The 23,100-nt window shown below is 38.5% G+C and overlaps 1 protein-coding gene and 1 long non-coding RNA gene across 3 annotated transcripts in view; one reads left to right on the forward strand and one right to left on the reverse strand.

Moving 5' to 3' along the window:
* PACRG (parkin coregulated) overlaps positions 1 to 10,944 on the forward strand; it is a 254,702-nt gene extending 243,758 nt beyond the window's left edge. The window contains exons 7-9 of one of the 2 annotated variants that reach the window (XR_004417350.2): positions 6,596 to 6,719; positions 9,438 to 9,620; positions 10,667 to 10,944. The gene's annotated coding sequence lies outside the window, so the exon portion shown is untranslated. Of the gene's footprint in view, positions 1 to 6,595; positions 7,749 to 9,437; positions 9,621 to 10,666 lie in introns of those variants that run through there. The other variant, XR_004417349.2, reaches the window with a different exon arrangement.
* LOC116993756 lies at positions 1 to 22,698 on the reverse strand. Its single transcript, XR_004417352.1, has 3 exons — positions 22,411 to 22,698; positions 6,273 to 6,369; positions 1 to 1,867 (listed from the first exon to the last, which is right to left on the reverse strand). It is a non-coding gene; the product is annotated as an uncharacterized LOC116993756 (long non-coding RNA).
* Between the last annotated feature and the right edge of the window lie 402 nt (positions 22,699 to 23,100).

The following is a 23,100-nucleotide window of genomic DNA, read 5'->3' on the forward strand; positions in this document are numbered from 1 at the left end:
TTATCCAATCTCTCTCCATCCCCCTTATATGTTACAGTGGATTAAACATAGAAGGTATAGAGGCTGTGCTTTGTTTATATTATAATAAGAACATTATTTTAAACAGACTTTGTTCGCTATTTGAAACAAAAAAAAAAATATGCATATTCTGTAGTTGTTTGAGTAAAATACTATCCAGCCTCGGAGAAACCCAGAGTGCCTTGGCAGAGTTCTGGGATGACTTCTGCACATGCTTTGCCATTTTCTATTTCTGTCTGAATTCTGTAATACATTGCAGCATCCAAACACAACATTGTGTATGTGACTTTATTCCTGTCTTGCAGTGTCAACAAAGTCACTGGATTGTGAAAGTGTAAAATGAAGCCAGATGGAATTAGAAAATAAATTGGCTAGAAATTAAGCCATTAATCCTGTCATACTGCATTGTAGGTGCTACAGTGTGATGGGGGGAGTGTAAAAATACAAATGTACACCTCGACTTTGGAGTTTTCCTTGAACTTTAGGGTTTTCTAAAATCTAGATACGAACTCTGAATGTGCTTTTTTAGATCAGGCTGGTCCTAAAGAAACCATTATTGTACAGTTGATAAGCAAAATGCTGGACTGAATTTTTAGCAAAGCATTGAGAAAACTGATCTCCTGCAGTACGGTTTATTTGTGAAATGTCCTTGACAAAATTCTTATAATAGTCAAGGTGTTGGTTTTGAGTAGTATGTGATGTAAATTAGAGGAATACAATATATAGTAGAGGACAGCAACATAGAAAATCTGCGTCCAAGAGCACACTGCTAGTAGTGTTCACAAAAGAATAGCTCCTTTCAAGAGAGAGGAAATAAATCTCTTTTACTAGACCGAGTGATACTTTTGGAAAAAATGTTTTTGAATTTCAGGCCTGAAACAGAAATAGTGAACTTTAAGTGCTGGTTGAAAACCAGTCTATGTGAGTTGAACTTCATTGTGTTAATTGATTAGATGGCTTGAATTAATATAAAAAAAGCTTTCACAAAATAAAGATAGCATACTTAGGAAGTTTGAAGCCCGGATTAGGCTCAGACAGGAGTAGAAATTAGAAAATATCTGAAGGAGGCAGCATACATCAGAAAGGGAAAAATGTGCTAAGTTTTGGACTGCAGGAATGTGCTCTCAGCTCTGGACAGAAAACCAGAAAGACTGAAGACAAGTGAACCCAGCTCTCTTACTGATTTAAATTAGTGGCTGTCAGTCATTCTGCTGTTTGGAATATTAGGATTTAATTTTTGTTTTTTTCAGTGAAAGATATTTTCTTGACTTGGTTATTATTTCTTTAGCATGTTCTTCCCTTCCACCTTTAGGGAGAACAACCTAAAAGACTGGTAATTCTAACCCTGGGGGAAAAATATAGCCCAATGTAGTGATACATTTAATAGTGACAAGAACTCCCTGGTTCTTTCTGGAAGCCTCCATTCTTATAGCTCAGTGTTTCATCATGGCAGGAAAAAAGGAAACAAACTGAATGAGTCAGAGTAATTTTCCTAAATTTTTAAAAGTTGTTTTCCTGTGTTTTTGGCATATTCAAAAGGATTGAACAGTACTCCTTAACAAAGCATGCCATTAAGTAAATGTTGCATGTTTATTGGTTGGATTTGAACTTTTGATAGTCAGGAAAAGGAAAGAATATAAGCCAGGATTTATTCATCTTTTCCAGTGTTCACAGAGTTGAATGGACTGAAACAAGTAGCTGAGGCTGGAAGCAGAAATCTGAAAGCTAAAATTCTGCTAATGAAGATCTGTGATGTGTAAGCATGTCTTCCAATGATTAGGAATAAGTCCATGAGTTTCAGGAGCCTTTAATATACCTGGTCTTCAGTTTTTCCAAATGGATAGATTATCTGCATAAACATACAAAACATTTGTCAGAAAAACGTCTGCTTATTATGAACTGCTCATAATCTTCCTGTAAGTTGCCAGAGCTGAATCTCAGCTATAACTCCCCTTGTTTCTTCCTAGATGGGAAAATTTGGCTTTATCATATCTGAGTTCTTGGTCTGTGTGTGATGTGGTACGTCCTCTCTTACTGGTTGCTTCTGCCCCAGTTCACAGGGGGGCAGACAGCTCATCCTGCAAACAGCTGCTGCAGCACTTCTGATCAAGTTGTGTTATTTTCCACAGTAGTATAAGAAAAGGAGTTTGTCTAAATTCCCATATGCAACCAGCAGATGCTTGTGAGCATGGATGTTGTATAATCAATGAATGATAACTTATAAAATCTTTAAACTTGCAGAAAGAATTCAGAATTTCAGCAAATTTCTGTCTTGTCTGGCTGCTCGTTTCGATTCGTTATAGGAAAAAAAAGCCAGTTGTGCATAAACTCCATCTGTTCTTATGGAGTAATGTGGTTGGGAGGGATATTGGAGCAATGCTGTTAGAAAACCAGAGAAACTGAATATGGGATTGGGATTCCATTTGATGCACATTTGATGCTGCAATAATAAGCAATTCAACTTTTTGCAAAAATATTGGCAGAAAAAATTTAAGTGTAATGTATGCCTTGAAAGAAATGTTCAAAGTTATTTAAATTATGCCTTCATTTTGCAATGCTGTGTAATACATTTATACAGACTACAGCTCTAAGCCTTGCTTATGCAGATGCTGCACTGAATTCCTTCTCTCAGTATTCAGTAGAGCAAGATACAGACTTTACTGAATAGTGGAATGAAAGACAGAGTAAAGGTGACATTTCATAACATGACTGACAGCTCAGTTTAATTGTTCTTCTGGTCTGTGATACAAAGACAGAATTTTGTAACAAGGTTTAGTTGAGAAACACCCAACATATGAGCCAAGAAGTAAAATGTAAGTTTAGTTGTAGGAAAGATAAAAAAGTGTTTGTGGAAGGATAACACGAGGCATATATTTCTCCTAATTTGTACTCCTTACTTTTCCCCTATACTCTGTAGTGGAGGTAGCTGGGCTAAGATATGGACTTAAATTTTTGGTGTGCTACAACACAGCAGCCAGCAGGATGTATTACTGTAACAGGCAGAAACAGTCACCCCAGAAACCTCTACATTTCTTTGGGTCTGAAGCAATTTTACAGAGCTGCAAAACAACTCTGGTGAAATAGTGTTTATGCCTGGAGATCCAAATGGATTGGAGAGACAGCAGAAAAAAGATGGGGGAGGAAAGGAAGCACTGAGCTCTACTTGCCACAAAATAAGGCCTCTGGAAATAAGATGGTGCCAAAATCTCTACATTTGTGCTTAAAAGGTCCCTTCTAGTTTAGGCAAGAAAGATCCTTGTCATGACAAGCTTACAGGCTAATTGAAACCTTTGTCTGTCTGCACAACACAACAAAATAGAAAGTGGAAGCACTATAATATTGTGTCAAAATATACACTTTGGTTTTACCAGCCCTGAGAGAAGGGTGGATATTGATGCAGGATAAGGGGATGTGTGGCACATGGAAGCTGACTAGAACCAACAGCTCAAGGAGAGCAGCTCCACAGGACAAGCCTGGGTAATTAGGCAGGAAAGAAACGATGCAGAACACTTAGAAGGTCAGGAATTGTGAGACATATGGAAAGAACAGCAAACTGGGTAGATTTAATTGTCTGCATTACGTGTTTGAAGTTGGAGTAGCAGGTGAAAGGAATAAGCAAGATGGAGCCACCTGAGAGGTTTTAAAGATATCATCTGGAACTTAAGAGGCAGAAGGAAGGTGAGAAGGTGAACTTTGAAGGAGAAGTAAATTCAAGTTAAGAAAAGCTAAGGATATCTATTTTGGAGGTAAGCATGGCAGAGGAAGATTAAGGTAAGAGGGGAAAAAAGGAACTTGAGAAGTGTATTACAGGGACAGAAGAAGGAACAGAAGCATTGGAAAAGGAGGAAATATGCCCTTTGTAGGTGGGAGAACACTAGGTCTAGTAAAGTATGCAATATAATAAGCAAAGCCGTAGCAGAGGGTAGAAGGTTACCATTTCCCTTAGTGACCTATCTAAATCTACATGCAGTATCCAGTCTGAAGAACTTTATTTTGCTAGTAATGGAAGCACAGGTAAAAAAAATCCAGTGGAAAGTTATAGATTTTTTTTCTCATCAGCCCAACAGAGTCAAAACAGAGTGAAAATTTCAGTGATGTGTATCTGAGTACGGTCCAATGCAAAAAAAAAGAAGTAACTTTTAAAGAAAAAGTAGGTTTAACTTTTCAGGGAGGAACAGTTCTCTGGGCCTCCAGACATTGTGTGCTTGTGTGCTTTGCACTGTATTCAGTGAATGAATGCATTCTTAAAATGTCTGCAGTTACAAACTTTATTTTCCTTAGCACATGCCGTCATGCCTCTGGCACTCTGTTTATCACCTCCTTACTGTGGCTGCTCTGTCCCATCCACAACAAGTGCCCTTCGCCACCACTCTCTGAATTCCTCTTGGGTTCATTTTGTTCTTTGCTTCAGTTCTTTGCATTTTTCTACTTTCATGTTACATTTCTGCTGCTGCCAATGTTGAGAGGCACCAAAACTATCTGCTAAGTCATTTCCTTCTCTCTTTAGCTCCTGATTCCCACAGGCACTACTGATTGTTTCCCTCCTTGTTTTGGGAAAGGCTTTGTTCTGCAGGTGATCTGGCACCCACAGCATCAGTTTGCTCTTTTCTTTCTGTTGCAGTTCACTCTCTGTTTCCTGAAGTGAATCCAGATACCAATGAATACTTAAGTTTTTCTGGCAGAAAATGAAAAAATATTTAATTCCCATCTGCTGAGACTGAGGTTTTCTCTGAGAAGTAGTAAAGTCATCTCAGTGGTTTTTAAACTTTGGAAAACTTAACCTGTTTGGGGTGTGGCAAGGGAAGATGCAAGGAAAGCTTTGTACATTCTGATCCTGGGGAATGTCTTCTCTGCATGTTCCTTTTCTTTCCATTTACCTTTGAGAAAATAAGCTTTCCATCAACAGAGCCTTTTCCCTCAAGATTTATGAGGAATAGAGATCAGGAGTGAGAAGTACCTGAGTCAGAGCATCTTTCTTCCACTATCCTTCTTCATCATCAAAGGCATTATTAAAGGCCTATTATGCATTGGCCACTTCAGCATTCTAGTGGATTGGAGGGAATTATGCACATAGTCCAGCACCAGGTACAAATTATTTAAAACAGGCTACCTGCTAGGACATCATGTAGCATCCAGTCTTTTTCACTGGACACTCTGACAGCCTGGTGGGACTTCCACTGAATTAATGCAGCAAAACCATTGCTAAAGTGCTGGGATTTTTTGATGTGGTATAGTCAGTAATACAGCAGCATATATAAAAAAATAATTCTCTTCTTTGATAACACATTTGAATGTATTGTATTATGAATGTATTGTATTATTGTATTACGTATTTGAATGTCTCAGTTCATATCTGCATGTTTGTTAACTTTTTTAAAAGTGTTTTATCTTTTTGTCTTTTTAAAAAAGGTAGTCATGTAATGAAATAATACAAAATGCTGACTTTGAGACTCAGTGTATTTGCAGTTAATGATGTTGGGAGGTTTTCTGGTGTTTTAAGATCTATGATTTCTGCTCATGCTTATTCTGGGGTCTTTTATTTCAGCATAATTAAATAGCTGATATAACAGAAACAGTGATACAGATGAAATCTTTCCTTTTGGTGTTACATATCAGACACTCTTTATGAGGCACAATTTTTAAACCTTCTAAATACAATCTCTGGATTTCAAAATATTTTTTTACTTTTTTTAGTGTTTCTTTTTGTTGTTGTTTTTTTGGTTTTTTTAAAAAAGAAAGCCCCCTTCAAGGGGATATTGTAATTTTAATAATTGTTTTGGAAAATTGGGGATGAAGTCCTGGCACCCTGAATCAAGTTATTCATTGCTATCAGGTGGGATGGAATCTTCTCTCTAGTTTAAAGAACAATGTTACCTGGCTTCATGAACTCACTGCATTTATGCTCAAATATTCTTACTTCTGAATTACAAGAACCTGAACAAAAGCAATTATTTGCTTCACATCCCATGGCAGCAGAATAACTGAGGCCATTTATTTTCACATAGGAAAGCTGATACTCAGGAAACCACTCTGAGAAAATCAAGTAATATCAGTACAGATGGAGGTGAGTGTTCTCAGAGGTTTCACTCATGTAGGAATGCTCATTCCCCTCTTCCTTGCTGGCAAGAAAATAATTTTAGAGTAAAGAGATCTCTTTCTGCAGCCCTGGGCTTCTTCACAGAACAGTCATGGTATGATGTGAGATTTAAGGTCACTACTTTATTTCACACCCATTACTGGCTCCAGACACAAACCTTCCTCCCAGCCCTGTCCTGTGCTTGGAGACACAGTGGGTCTTCATTTCTTCCTGCAGGTCTGTCTTTGTCACCGTTTGTCTTTCTGTCATCACCTCTGAAATACAAGCAGCAAGCACCATTCAACACAAATCAAACACTATGTGTCTGAATTGGAGCAGAAACCTGTATGAGAAAGGATATTGGAGTATTGTTCTTGGAATTCTAAGCAATCTGAACCACTTTTCCATGGTGTAGATGGCCAAAAGGGAGTGCAAGTGCTCCTGTGAATTTGCTTTGCTTGAAAATGTTAAATGTATGTGCTGTGCATTTCTTGCTTCAAGGTTCCCTAAGATGCCAAACCCAGGTGAGAATTCACATGACCATGCTGAACACGGTGCTGTCACCAGGAAGCTGCAGAAGGCAAGATCCCATTTCTGACCTCTCAGTTTGTGTTTCATGCCAAAGGTAAGAACAGATGCAAAACATCTTTAGATTGGGAGATCTGTCGTTAAATTTATTTTCTAATTCACTGCTAAAGCTTAAAGCACCCAATACATTTTACTGCTAATGTAGCCTGTGAATGAAGATACCAACACCCAGAAGCTGTTTCTCAAGTCTCAAAGCCAATTATTCTAAAAACAAAGCCTTTGTTGTGTTTGACTAAAGCTAAATAAATTTGAAATTCAGATTTCTTTTGAAAAGAATGGTCTGCTAATTGGTGTTGAGTTTTAAATGTTTGAGCTTGTTTATTTTTCTCACTTCCTTGAATGATGTTTCAGAAACGTTCCTGTTATTACAGTCTATTAAGTCAGACTTATCAAAAAGGAAACATTTATTGATATCTTGAGAGATGTGAGTGTCTAATTAAGGTTGTACTGTGCATATTTTATATTAAATGTTTCCTGCAATTTGACTTTAATCAGGTCTGAAGGGCCTTAACAAGTGTTTGGCTCAATCACTTATATTTTGCTCCTTTCCCTGGACCAGGAGAGAAGGTTCTGTATCGGTTTGCAAAGTCCCATAATTTACCATCAGGTAGCCTGGAATATTTGTAGATTGCCATTTTGATGTGTGATTAGACAGCTACTTTGCATATTTTGTGGCTATTTCACCCAGCTTTACTTGGAATTATGATTATTAGAAGAGTTGAAAAAATATTTTTTTTTGTTTTCTGAATTCCTAGTTTCCAATTTGTGAGGTTGGTTTTCTTTGCCTTGTGCAAGGTCCCTGTTTGTGCACGTACTATTATTGTCTGCTGTTTCCTTAAATTTCTTTCTTGTTTTGTGTGCAGATACCAGTGTTAGAGGGAAATTCACTACCAAGATGTAACCATTAAAATACCTGTCTCTGGCATGGGTTCCATTTTTCTTGTGCTATCCCTTATCTCTATTCTAAACTTCAGCCTTCATTAAATAGGGTGTTGTGGTGCTATCATTTAAATGATATGGTATGTAACCTGATCTTAAAAGATAATAAAAATATTATCAGAGAATAGCTCTCTTTGTTTTCTCAGTGAAATACTGTCAATTTTGAGTGAAATGTCGTATAATATGCCTATGTCCAGATTTTTTGGAGGAGCCATTCATAATGCAAGAACAAGCTTATCTAATTAGCTATAACATATCTGTCAAAAAACTGTGTAATAGACTTATTTTAATTCTGCTGGCAGAGGGGTGCAGTAATGCAGAGCTCTTTTACATAGTATATTTAAAAATATATATACACATATCCACTGTATATTAGTATACTGACAGATTCACACTTACAGTAATAGTAATATGTATTTGTGTGGGAAGACCCAGATTTTCTTTTATCAGACTTTTCTAAATTTCGGCAATGTCTTTGTTGCTACTTTAATTAATATACTATGTAATAACTTCAAATTAAAATTGTGATGTGCCTGTAATAGATGGTTTACACATAGTAGACGAGAGACTACTTTTGCCAGTGCTATTATGGCCCAAAGAGATGTAGCAGTTAAGAAGAAGGGAAAAACAGATATTGCCCACTAAAGGGGCACTAACGGATAGAACTGTCCCATGGTCTGATCAAACTCCTGGTAATTACATGTGCATTGAGAAATTCAGCAGTGCCAGGGAATGCATCCCAGCAGCAGTGCTGCTCAGAAGAGCCTTGGGTCAGTTTTCCCCCAAGGCAAACTAACACTTTCCCGAAGACTTGCCAGGCAGTGTTTGATAAGCTGCCACCTGTGTTGGATGAAATATCAACAGTATGAACACGGCCAGCCCAGGGTGAGCAGCGCGATGGTCACAGCTTGATCCTGGTTCTGTTTGTTAAACTTACCAGATGAGAGGCAGAATAAAATCCGTATCACAAGCTGACATTAAATTCAAATTTCTTTTTTCTCATGTCAGTGTCTTTCTAGATCATTACCCTTATTCAGTTGACATTATTCTTAAAAATCACTCTAGTAAAGTGACTAAGTGTTTAAAGAACAAAACAAGCCCTTTTATATTCCTCAGACAAATATCACAAAATGTTAATTGATTAGTTTCTGGCTTTGACATGTTTTGGTGGTTTTTTTTGTCAAATGAATAAAAGCTAAAGATAGCTGATTCAATAATAAACTCTAGAATGCTCTCAAATTAGATAATTTAGTTAATACTCAACTTATAACCGTTTATATTTGTGAACTTGATAACAAATTCAGTCCACACAGTTCAGGAACACTAAATGATCTTTAGGAAGGAATTACGCTTGAGGTTTCTATAAACTTCCTTCATATATTTAATTCCTGATAGTCAATAGTTTTTAAAAGAAAAATTCTCACACTTTGACCAAGAAATCCTTGACATGTAAAAATTAGCAACGGTTCTTGCTTAAAAAAAGTCAGAAATTGAATGGAGCAAATTATGATGTTCTGAAACAGAATATTTATTCTTGAAATAACACTATAGGCTCCTCAGATTACTCTATTCTCCTTCAAATAAGCCTGCAACTTTTGCCTGTATCATCTTTTGCCTTTCAAATATCCTTCTCTATCTATAAAGTGTGATGGTTCTGCTGGAAAGAGTAACAGGTAAGAAAGCAGCTGTCAAACAGAACCCTCTTCTTCTGCCCTCCCCCCTTTGCACAGAGAAATTCAAACAGGAGAAAGTAGGGTAACAACAATACTGTGCTTGGAGAATAAAACTCTCCCAAATCTACTTTCCTCTTTCTTAGGTTAGTACTTGTTGATATTGGAAGCTGTTTGCCTGAAGAACAACCACGAGCCTCTTGATGATTCGTGAAGAAATCTGGAGTTGATTGGTGTAAGAGGAAGGAATGATGTTCTGTTTTATTCTACCAGAATCTCACAGCCTTTCTGCTGTGACACTTAAGCCCTACAGGAGTTCTGTGCCCAAGGTAGTAAATCTGTGCCTAGAGGTGGGCTCAGGTTCCCTCATCAATTAATTAATGAAGGTTTAGTGTCTGAAGGATATTTCTGGAAACTAGATTGGCTGGGGAGTCCTAAGAGAACTGTGCCTATGAATCTGAACTATGAATTTGAACATTGCTTCTGTATATAAGAAAAAAGCATGCATCACCCATAACCTGAGAAAATTTGCAGACCAGTTTTGTTGGGATTTTTGGTAGATCTGTCATTTGAGAAACTTGTCTGAGGATATATGTTAGACCTCTAAGCACTTTGGTAATTGTGGCTTCAGCACTTGTACCTTTCTGTCTGCTAGGAGCTCTAGTTCTGCCTCTCAGCAGAATTTGAGGCATCTATGAGTACAGAGAGAGAATTTTTTGTGTTTTACACCTAATTCAGTTGTATAGGCACCAAAGACAAATACTGTAATCCTGTACATCTAACTCACAAAAAACAAAAAAGGTTGTTTTTCAGATTTCCTTTCAGTTCAGTGCCACCCGTGGGGATACACCTCCCATCTGTGAGATGACTCTGCCACACTAGTACGGAGACAGCTAGACTTCTCATAGCTTAGGCGGGTGGCAGACTCCATTTAGAATGCTGTGATTCAGCTGTAGGAAATTTCTTTTTGGGAAGGGAAGAAAAAAGGGAAATTTATGCAGGATGCCATTTGGAAAGATCTCAGCCTCAAGATTAGGTGGACTCATGAAAGTACTTTTTTGAAAACACATGGCTGCACCCCACTGCCTTCAGATATGTGACAATGCCTCAGAATCAGCCTCAGGAAAAAGGACTATTTCTCATTTTTTGTGTTCACCACAAAAGTTGAATATTGTAAGAACTCACCTGCAATTTCCAGTGGCTTGTGTTGTGGGTTTTTAATTTTTTTTTTAAATCCTTACATATCTTGTGATTTCTGAATTTAAACAAATTAAGGGGAGCTTCTATTGTAAATCTTAACCTGCTTGGAAATCCTGACAGCGGGTCCTTATAATCAGTTCCATTATCTTTTCTGTTTTCCTTTCTTTATCTCCAGGAGTTAGGATTTTGCACTGGGACCCAAAGTCTGGATCTGCTGTGGGACTCTGATCAAGAAAGTGAGGAATGGCTGAAACGAAACCTCTGAAGGCAGAAGATCACTAGGTAGGCCCATGATGCTGCCTTTAAGAACCCACCGAAAGCATAGGCATTGTATTTTCACAGTTGAATTTGTGTGTTTTCATCTTCTGGAAGCAGAGATTGCTCAGATAGGTTAGAAATCTGTGGATGCAGATTGGTTTCAGCAGAAGCAGGAAAAGCACTGTGTAGGTGACTAGCTTATGTCCTATATTCTGTTCAAGGAATGTGACCTAGCTAGTGCACAGGCCACACGTCCCCTTGGTCTGGACTCTGGCTCCTCACAGGAACCTCTGGGCCTGGAGAAGGCAGCTTGTCCTTACCAGGACATGCTGGCTGGAGGTGCTGTCAGCTGACAGGCACATGTGGATGATGCCTAGCTCAGGCTTATGATCTCTGTCCATTCCTAAATTTTCCTGTGCCACTTCCTTTTGGGAAAAGTAGAGATAATTGCACTCCTCATCATTAACAAGGCACTCTCGGGCACTACAATCTCTGTAGCTTTGGGGTTTTTTGTGGGTTTTTTTTGTGTGTATGTGTGGGTACTTACTTGGTATTATAAATGAAAGTCATTTACAGGACTCTGTTGTGCCTGTTCCCTGACTTTGGCCTATAGTTAGTTCACCTTTCTTATCCTGAAAAAGGACCTTAGCTGGTGGGCTATTTTTTATCTCCTCTCTTTAAGAATGTTAATAGCAAAAAGGTAACCCCCAAAGTCCTTGTTCAAACCAAGGACTCTCTGAACTTTAGATCTGTCTTTTTTACAGTCCTCCATATAAAAACTTTTTGCTATGTCTGCCTTTAACTCTTCTCCTTCTTCAAAGTTTATTCAAGTATGTAATCTCCCTGATGCTCTTTTCTTCCAACATTTATCAGATTGATGCATTTTTTCCACTTGCCTATTAGTCCACTGTGTGCAGTACATGTATACTTAGAAGGAAGTTCTGCTTCCCCTTCGTGCAAATCCACCCCCAAAGACAATGAGGCACATCATAATACAGGTGTGCAAGTATGTTTGGCTAAGGTAACACATAAGTGCTTCAATTTGCTCAGGATAGGCAAGTCCAGGTAAATTTGAAATCTCACCCGCTGACAGAAAAAACTCAGATTTTATTTTTTTTAATTTTTATTCACATTCAAGGAATTTAAGTACTTCAGCAATGTCTAATATTGTATCTGTGGGCACAGATGGCTATATAGACTTGAAGAAAAAAATGCAAGAGGGAGAAGATTTAGGCTAAAGGAAAACAGATTAAACAAAAGTGATGCAATTTCAATTGTTAAATACTAATTTTTTATTAGGTCATATACAGCTTTACTGTTTTGGGATCTGCTAAACAAAGTTGTTTCACTTAACCTTTGAGTAACACAGGCAAAGTAATTGAAAATAGCAAAATCAGATTTTAAGATCAAAAACAGTAAGTTCAGAACAAATTAAATATAGATGGCTTTATTTGATTTAATTACATATGGAACTGAATACCTAGAACACAAAGTACCATAAAAAGATAAACGTATTTATTAGGACAATGTTTTATGAACTTCAGACATACATATTGTTAATGCAAAAAACTGAGTCTGGACAGAGAAATTCTATTGCACTTGAAGAGCTATTATTTTGCAATTGCTTCAGTAGGTTTTTAAATGATAGCACAAAAGCACATTCTAAAATCTCTTGTTCTGCTTCCTGAATGTAGAAGAATTTACTGTCCCACTTGTGTGAGCTACAAGCCTTGTCTGGCTGGCACAGCTATGTGTGTACTGGAGGATAAAAAGGGGTGGAAGGAAGGCAGAGATAATTGTAAGTTGAAGAGGCAACTCTTTTTGACAGTGTAGTATTCAAAGAATTAATATGCCCATATTTCAGTACTAGTATTTTAATGCCATTTACTCTCCCATCTACAGAAAAAATGTTCCTCAAGTTAGTTTTGTACTAACCATTCTGAAAATAAATTAATATTCCAGTACATCTGGCTATAATCTTAGTATATTCTAATAAAAAAAGTTCCGTTTTCATAAAAATCCTGTCTCATAAAAACTAAGTCTCCTCAGTAAGCATACTGAACTCAGCAAAATCATGGCAAAACCAGTGTCATTTAATGATCTGACTTGGAAGTCTAATTAAAGTATACTTAACTGCACCTTGTATCATACTAAAAAATATCATGTTTATTACTACTGGTGTTAAAGGAAACTTGTACAGGACTGAAGCTTGGTCTTTTATTACTGAAAACACAAATCCAGTTAAGACTTCAGTCAACCTCTCATTAACATGTTTTATTTCAATTTTATTCAGAGCTGAAACAAGAGTTTCATTTACAGCTGAGGAAAGCAAAGATGAAACTTTGTTCCTTCTTTTGTGCTCAGCCATACAATTTATTTTTCTCCTGGCAATGGATTTTAAATCTCTTTCCCATTTTTTTTTTAAATGGGAACTGTTTTAGTAAGCACTGACATTAGAGCTGACAATGCTTTGTGTGGTTTTTTTTTCCCTTTTGCCTGGTTTCTGTGTCTGTGTGTGCAGGCATGCATTCATTAACGTAATTCCTCAACATTCAACAAGAGTGCATCATAAACCAGAGGAAAAAAGCCTCATAAATATTTAGATCCTCCACCTACCTTCCAAAACTAAAGTGAAAAAGAGTATTTAGTGTGGACTTGGTTTGAGTTAATCTGCATATGAACTGAAAGGGGGTACAAAAGGATGAAAAGGTGGTGGAAACGAGCATACAAACCCCACAGTCTCCAGGGGGCCATTCATCTTGTTCTTGTCAATACAATCTCAGTCTCACTGCTTGGCTGGGCTCTGCGCATGACCCAGCCTGGCTTTGCAAAGGATGTGCGAGATTAAGCCTGGTTTGCTTCTATCGGGTACTTTTGCCAGAGGAGAAGAAAAATACTTTACCTTTAAGGAAGCTGGAGAAATTTCTCTACCTGCTTGTGGTCCTCACACTGACTACAAACTTAAATAATTTAGATAAAAGGACAGGTAATATGAAAAGCAATTTTAGGTAATTTGACAATTAATGAGAGATAATGACATCACGATGTAGCTTGAAGCATGCTAGAAACCCACACAACTTGGACCAAGGGTTGTATAGATTTACATATAAAACTCCACTATTTCTAGCAACAGTCAAAAATTACAAACGAAAACTCAGGATGCAGTGTGCTCTTACAATTGAACACTCACAGAATAGTTTAGGATTATGTAAATTGTTTTTATGTATTTTAATTCTTAAAAATGAGGGAATGTGCAATACATTATTTTTTATGATCAGAGACAAATTACTTTTCAGTGATTACATCATTCTACCTACAAGAACTTCTGATCTACAACTGCTGTTTATAGTTCTTTTCAGCCAAAAGGGCATAAAGACCACTGAAGTCTACTATCAGACAGAATTAATGATTTCACAAAAAACAAAATTCTTGATAATAAACAGCCAAAACAGCATTTTTTGTTTTCTTTTGAGGACAAACTTATAATGATATATGTGTAACTTACTGAATTAATCAAACTCCACATCAGTCAGATGAACTGAATTACAGAGAAGTTATATAAATACTACATGCAAAAAGGTAATTTTAGTCACACGACTGCTTCTCTTACTACACTGCTAATCTTGTATTATGGACTTGTGATAACAGAAAAGTCCAAGCACACTGTTTTCAAATTAATCTCTATTTCAGTCTCCTCTTTAAATGAACTCAGCTGAAGTGGGGTTTTTTGGTTGGTTGGTTGGTTTTTGTTACCAGGACTCCTCAGAACCCTGTCAGCAACCACAGCAATGTGACATCAGGTACAAGCAGGAGCATGCAAGCAGCTCTGACTCCCCCACTTACCACCTGGTGCCACTCTGCCATGCAGGATTCTGCCTACACAAACTCCTAATGAAGCACCAGGATGGATCTGTAGCCAGAGGGATCATTGATTTTGCTATGACCCTGCAACACAGGTGCATACAAGCTTCAAAAGGGGACAAAAGATCAGTTAGGCCTCTAGCAATGAAAATTGGATGGATAGCTATAAACAGACTACCTGGAAGGAAAACCAAGGTAGGGATGTATATTTTAATTGACTTGATAAAGGGAAGACCACCTTCTGACATGAAAATTAGCCATCTAATTGGCTAGGTCATAACTTCTTAAAACCAAGTAGAAAAATTCCAGAGATGGGGAAATGCTTTAGGTCAAGCAGTGCTTTCCTTCTGCCTCCAACAGAGAAATGGTTTGCCTGCCTCCCAAATAACAGGAACTTTACAGACCTTTATACAGTGGGAAGAAGGAAGACTGTATAATTTGGATTACTTAACACCTGTTTTCATGTTGACCTTCTTTAATCAAAAAATTACAACAAAAATTAACAGTACCTTTTTTCCTGTGTAGTTCCCACCACAGCCTGTTGTTTTTTGAGCATGCTGTCAGACGAAGTATTTATTTGTTAATACATATACAAATAGTGTTATGAAAATTGAACAGCAGAGTATAATCTCCAGGAAACTGATTTTTGCATTTCTCTGTTAATAGGGTAACAGTTTTTTAGCCCTATCTGGATTTGAGATGGGTAGGGTGTAGACATGCTAAAACCAGAGACAGTTGTCATGCCTGTTCTGTAAAAACAAAAACCTGTAAAGAGGTGTAATCACCTTTAACAATCTGACAAGTTACTTAAATACCTAAAAGGTGAAGAATTGTCCACGAATCTTTCATATACCTACTTTTAAACCAATACAATACCATGAGAGATAATGTTAACATTTCAGTCATTACCCTTATTTATGAACTGTACAGTAATTTCCATAATAAAAAGCTGTCTATTAGAAAAGAGTCCTTAAAAGTTTCTAGAAGTTTTTAAGAAAAGTTCTAAAGTATTGGAAACTTCTAGTGTTCTAAACAAACAGGAATATCTAGACTCACATGATGGCTCTGTACGATAAGTAACTTGAATCTAGAAGAAGTGCATTATATTTCCCTTGTTTATATTTCAGTCATAATATGTCAACAAGCACAAAACATTTCATGCTAAAATAGTAACAAAAAATTTTAAGAACTCGACAATGGCCAGCAGTGTAATGCATAATTTCCTGACACTGCAAATTTAGCTGCAGTATCTTTTGCATATATTTTGCCTCTATACCACAGAGAACTTTTCAGCTTATTCCCTTGCACCTCTACTCTGTGGTCTGGCCAACACAAGGGCTAGATGAATACAAAATAGTGACACACTTTCTGGAAGTCAAAGTTAGGGAATGACCGCATTACCTTCAACCAAGTAATTTCATTCTTCTCAAAATCCTGAACCCAAGTTCTTGTTCAAACTATGCCAATAGCAGAAGTGGTTAACAGAAAATGTTATTGTATGTTTACAGTGAGATGCACCTGATGGCTCAGCAGTTTGCAGTGACCACTCCAGACATCCAAAAGGTGTAGAACACATCTGCACGGAGCAGGCAAATGTCATGCAAAAACTATGAGACTAAAGTGAACTTTTGGAGATTCAAATGGAATACCATAAGGCAAGTGAATCCTATCCTTTATTCTGCTTATAAACATGAAACTAGGATCAAGCAATGAATTAGTTTTAAACAATAATCAGATCCAGCATTAGCTATGGAGAATGATACCATCTTGTATAAAGTGACTGCAGCTCAAAAGGAGCCAGATCTCCTAGATAAGCAAATAACCCAGTAAATGTCCACCTTTGGCTCTGAGCCCAAGAGTCCTGTTTTGCTGATTGCTATGATTTGGCCTTTGAGCTCTAGTGACAGTCAAATGGGGACTTATGATGTACTAGCCTACAAATTCCAACAAAGATGGCACAAGATTGGGATGCTTTCTGTTTCTGCAAGGAAATTCTGAATTTATCTGAGTGCTTAAGGAATAATTTTCTGCACTTTTATAATGTCTTTCATATAAGCAACTTGAAGCGTTCAACTAAAAAGTGTTTCACAGCTTCTGAAAAGTAGAAAAGAGTGAAATGGGTTCTAGGGCATATGATAATTCAAATATATGTGGCTACTATATTCCAGGAAAAATCTCCCACACTCAACAGAAAGACTGTGGGTAGGAGGAACAAATGGGAGACAATGAGTCATTCACAATCAAAACAGAGTTTAGGCTTCCTAAAGTGAAAAAGGACCATTAGAAAATATTAAGAAATGGAACACTGTAATTTCCTTTTAGAGAAAAGGCACAAATAGCAATGAACAGATAAAAAAAGAGCCTCTGATAATACTACAGCATGGAAGCACAATGGTCTTTGTGTGAGTAATCAACAACCACTGTAGCACTGCTCTGTCCTTTGCTTCAGATGAACACTGTTGAGCAACTCTGTCTCATCTCCAGAAGCTTTCAACATTTGTACCTCTTAGTCCCTTTGTTTTCTCACAGCTTTGTAGCTCCACATATTTCTCTTCACCATTAAAACAAGGATTCAATTTAATAAAGACTTGGAAAATATAAAGTATTTTGAGCAGGTAGAAAAAGAAGACTTCTAGCAAAAAAATAAAACTTTGGCCTTTTCAGACTGATTAATTACATTTTCTTAGAAGGTTGAGCAATACAAATGTTTCTTGCTCATTACTGCAGTTTTAAAAAAGGCTGAAGTTTTCTTACAATTCGTTTAGATGTTTTCTGTCCAGTTAAATATATGTTCCTTTTGTAAGAAGTGCTGCTCTTTAAGTACTGAACATTAAGAACCATATGCAACACATCACTAGCAATCCCACAGTGTAAGTCAATATACATATGCATTCACATTTCACAAGTTAAAAGGAAAAGTTAAATTAATGCTTCAGCTGCATTTTAAATTCTATTTTGTTTTAGTCACAATTGAGAAGAATGGCTAATTTAAATCTATGTACAAACTTAAAACATTCATATTTCACAGCAACTAATACACTCTGGTATTTTTCCAAAACATGGTGCACCTGAAAAACAGAAATTACCTGTTTCTTCAGCTGTCAGCTCTTTGCTACTGTGGTGGCAAAATAAATCTGGAAATTTCCCAGATATGAACTATTTATTTTTATTTTTAAAATCCTGTAGTTTAGGTGAAAACACTTCTTACTATGATGAAATGTAAAAATACTGGTTATGTATCTTACATGTAAGTATGCCTTTCAACACTGTATTTTTAGTTACATGTAGCAAATTTTAAAAAGCTGCTGAGAGCACTACTGTAGTTGAGATGATTACATCTATTAAAATGCAGAATGTTATCCTGGATAGTTTTAAATTTGAGCATCTAGTTCAAAATAGACAGAAGGTAAAAAAACCCAAATATGTCTGAAATAATGGCTAAGATCTCTCAATATTCTTAATTTCCAGATATGATAATACTGTAGTCTTTTAAACTTGAATGTGCCTTAGCTGGACTTCCACTGGCAGGTATTATACTTAGCAATGGTCAGTTCAGTGCCTCACAGATCTGGGCAGCATTTACAGTAATACACACTCACTGCCACTCCCACTTTGCAATGTGGGGCACAGGCTGGCTACCAAAAGGGACAGGCCAGAAGCCATTTGAAATTACTCTCCTTATGTGAGCACAGTTACACAGCTAAGGTAGTAACTTTGTGACTGGAGAAATGGAAAAGTGTCATATCCTGGCACACTAGCTGAAGCCATGGTGCTGGGAAAACACTGTGCATGGTGTGTTTAAAGAAATTAATTGGCTTCTTTTATTGACTTTGGATTTTCAGTTACTGATAATCCACCTGTAAAATGCACTAAAACAATGCAAGTTTTTATAAATTATAAGGTGTAGGAATGTTATGAGCTTAGAGGCAAAACATACCTTCAAAATACAGGATTTAAAGATGTTCTGGAAATAGTATTGCCCCCCTCTTAAAATTTAAGTGCTAGCATTTTTTTCTTTTCTATGCCTTGTCAGATTGCTTTTCTTTTCCTCCTTCTAACCATTTTCTGCCTTTCTCAATATTGTTGTCATAGAACTGACGTACCTGCGACTTCATTTTTATCTCCTATTGGACAGTGGGAAATGAAACTGAGCTAAACTTTGTCTTTAATACATAGAGATTTCTCAAGAGCACAGAAGAAGCACCACCTTCTCTAGACAGACACACCTTTTGTTGCTAGAAGGCTATCTCTTCTAGAAAAAAGTCTGCCTAGCACTTAAAGAAATTGTATGTAAGCCATTGCAAATCCATGGAACTTATCTACTCAAAAGTGCAATCTTATAGGCAATCATTCTGTCATAATCTTGAACACGGCTGTAATACACTCTACTATATATTGATTTACATCTTTTCTGTGCATAACTCTCTGGCAGGTAGATAAGGTGAAGCCACATGCAGAGACACTCTGCCCTCCCTAACTACTGAGAGTTACACAAAATGCTTAATATTTTATCAAGCAGAACTCCAAGTCCTCTCCATCCTATCCATGTAACAGTGTCCTGTAACATATACCTTAAGGTAGATGAAATACATACCTTATCAAGAAAGCTGACAGGTACAAGATTTAGGTCAAAAATGGAAAAACATTTTTTTTGTTTTACTTAGCATTGTCTTTTCTCCCCAGCTTAATGATTGCATAATTAATACCCAGCCAATGAGAATGCAATTCTTCCACTCTTGTGTAAGTGGATGAATCACAAAGGTATCTCTTCTGGCTCCTTCATTCCAGACTGAGGAAGAGCCAGTTCTACCAGGGTTACTACACCCTTCTTCACAGCTGTGGTACAGCTCCAAGTAACTTAAGAGATAAAAATCTGAATACTTCCAGACTCAAGTGTGCTTAAAACCTTCATCTTTCAGTTCTTCAGCTATCACATAACATCCCTACTGGACAAATATAGGCATTATCTCTTCAGGATTACACAGAATACTCGGACATGTCCCTTTTGAACACTACATCATCTGCTCATTGCTTTGAGTGACACACTACCAGCTTGAAAAGTTACCTGTCAGTTTGTCTTAATGCCAAGGGAAATGCTTTTGTTGTCAAACACAGCACAGAATTTTCATGTAGTTAGTCTTTGAGATTTTTAGTTTGGCTCTAGACCTTCTATTCAGGCATTCATCACTTTGCAGAGATAAATGTATTTCAGATGTCCATCTGGTTTTGGGCACGTTTGATTACAGGAGCTATACTCTCATACACCATGAATGATTCTATACTGAATCACATATACAGTATTATTTTTTTCAAATGACTGTAATGGATAAGTGAAGAATTGCTTCTTTCCCTAAAGCAGCATTGTACAGAATATTGGTACTTTCCTGTTATAGACAGCATCACAGAAGGCTGATGATATCCAACAGCCTATGCCTATGATTTGGTCAACAGAGACACTGGAAAGTAATAGCCAACACTTTTGAAAGAACATACTTCCCAGCAGTCATTAGCCTTTGCCTCTATTTCCAAAGGTGTTATCAGCTACGAACATTATAGCAGTAATTGAATTGGCTTTTTATGATCATCACAGGCCTTTACTGTAATACACAGAGGCTGCTGCTGGCATTATCATAATTCTTCTAAATTTGAGATTAGATTAATGCAATAAAACTTCACCTTAGAAAAACTGTCAGAGAGCACTACAGATTACATGATCCAAGAAGGGCTACCTAGATGAGAAATCAGCTGAAGATAGGGATTTCTGCTTGTGTCTAGACAGAAGTTAGGACATTACAATAGAACCTTACAATACATCAGGACCTGGTTATCTTGAAACAGACTGCCCTGCCCCCTCCCCTTCCCTGATACCAACACTACATAAACCCTCTCCCATATCCACAGAACCTGTTCACTCAGCCCTGTACCATGTCCTCCCCTCCACCCTTCTTCCCCCATGCGAAAGCTGTAAGAGAGTGCAAACCTATTTCTACTGCCTTAATATAGATGAGGCTGCAGTCATGCCAGTCTTGATGGGAGTATGCCTTCTCACAGCTCTTTCACTTGAATTGATTCAACTTTATCCTTCCAGGAACTCTTAAAACTTCCTTCCCACACTCCCACGTTATAAAAAAGGGTATGGGAGAAAGCAGAACATAATGTATGCTGAGAGGGGCTTTCAGGTAGCTTTTTTAGCTTTTACTGTATCCTTGCTAAAGAAAGATATCATGCTGATTTCCCTATTTGAAACCAATGATGAGCTTTTTGCATTTTATTAAAACATTCTGCTTTTTCAAGGGCTTTTTTCTAAAGACTTCAAGCCAGAGTTTTCAAGTATTTATGGGAAAAATCAAGGATGAGAACTTTTCCTGTCATTTATGCCTAATTAAATGGGCAGCTTCATCACATAGCTTTGCTTCAACTTCTGTACTGTTCTGACTGAGAAAGTAATTCAGATTAACAACTGAGCAAACTAGAGCTTGAATTTTGCATTGCATAGACGTGAGTGATACTGTAAGAGTTGGTGTGCACCATCTCAGTTTTCACTAAACAAGAACAAAATACTTTAGAACAAACTATATTGTTCCTATTAGTAGGTCACTGGTGTAACTGCACAACAGTTTGAGCTGGCATTTCTTACCTTGTATTGTCTGCTTATATTCGAGCACTGGACACTCTTTATGTGCAGGAAGCAATAATGAAGTGGTATTGGAACAGCTGCACCAAATCTGCTGAAAAAGAAGTCTCCATATGCTATTTTTACTGTGAGAATCATCAGTCCAGAACAATTATTCTAACATCATCAACGTTCATCTAATTTTAAGAGGAAAGCTTGCTGTTCAGCAGATGCCCTTAATCAAATGGAAGGATTCGACAGCACGGTTTCTCAGGGTTAAAAAGAGCCTTAGCTCACCAGTTAAAAATTGGCAAGCAAATGGCTACAAAAATGCATCATTGTCCAGATTGGTCTACAAAAAGCAACACGATGGCAATTTTGTTAAGCACGTGAAGTGGCATTTTAGCTTGTCACACTCTTAAAACAAGGTTGGAATAGAGCAAACACAATCATGTTACTAAATAGAAACTGCATTGTTTTGTCATCCATAACCATACTGCGGTGTGCTGTGGGCATGCTGTTGATGAAATAAGAACCTATACTTAAAATAATGGTTTGTAACACTGCTATTCTTTGGTAACAAAGATAATATTTTCTTACTGAATGTACATTTTTTAAGGATGGAAGCAGTAAGACTGACTTACCTTACATAAGCCATTGATTTCTACTAATGTAAACAAAACTCTGAAATGAAATAAAAACTCGAATGTCCAAATAATGAGTTCTATCTACCTGTTTAAAGGGGAACTATACTATAAATACACTGGACATAATGCAATAATCCAGGGCATTTTTGTCAATGCACATCTTTCAGGAAAAGCAGCTAACAATGCTTGACAACACCCAACGACACCGTACACTTGTCAAGATGACGTGTCTGTTTCTTTTCAGTTTAGGAAGAAGCATTGTTCATTACTATTAACCTAGCATTGAAAATATCTTAAAATACTATGAAGTATTGAAATGCATTTGAATTTACAGAACTTTAAGCAACAGCTAGACCTAGTCCTATGAAATACGACTGTTTTCAGCGAGTTACGTGAAGAATGCAGAGATTTTTATCCAGATTTGTAACAAAAGCTCTCCGAAGCTACCGCGAACTGCCTCAAAGCCTCCTGCCAGCCTCTTGAGTGCCAAACACCAAGTGAGAGCACCGAGTAGCTGCGTGGGGAAGGAGCAATACGTACAAGCAACCGCGTCGCGCTGCTTTGCCTCTGCGGCAACAGTGGATGGAGCACGGCACTTTTGGTTCTGGCTGCCGGACACCGCTGCTCCCGTCACGTCTCCCATCCAAACCCGTCAAACAAGCCACGGCTGATGCCAAAACGCGGCGCTGCCTCACAAGCAGCAAGGGCGACGCGCAGCCCTGCCGGGGAGGCTGGGGCGGAAAGGAGCTCAGCGGGCCGGGATCGGGCCGGGGCAGGCGCTGCGCAGTCGGGGGACAGGCCCGGCCGTGCCCGCCCGGGGCAGCGCCAGCGCCGACGGGCCCCGACCCTCCCCGCGCCACCCGACACTGCCGGGGCCCCGCAGACGGGGAGAGCGGCTCCCGGCAGCCCCGCTTCTCCCTCCTCGTCTCCCCGGGGAGCCGGCCGGCTGCCAGGGCACTCCGGACACTCCCCCGCGGTGCCGCGCTCCCCGCCCGGCACCGGCACCGACCGGGAACCGCTCCTCGCGCCGTCCGCGCCGCCCACCGCCCGCACGCGCAGGCGCGGCCGCGGCCCCCGCGCACACCTGCCCTGCCCCCCCCACCCACCGCCGCCGCCACGCGACACCGGGGCTGCGCGGAGCGGCGGGAGCGCGCGCGCCCCGGCGGGGCTGTCCCCGCCCCCGGGGGGAGCGCACGTGACGCGTCCCCGCCCCGGAGGTGCCGCGACGCG

The sequence above is a fragment of the Catharus ustulatus genome, chromosome 3, assembly GCF_009819885.2.
Source record: "Catharus ustulatus isolate bCatUst1 chromosome 3, bCatUst1.pri.v2, whole genome shotgun sequence".
NCBI classification, from domain to species: Eukaryota; Metazoa; Chordata; class Aves; order Passeriformes; family Turdidae; genus Catharus; species Catharus ustulatus.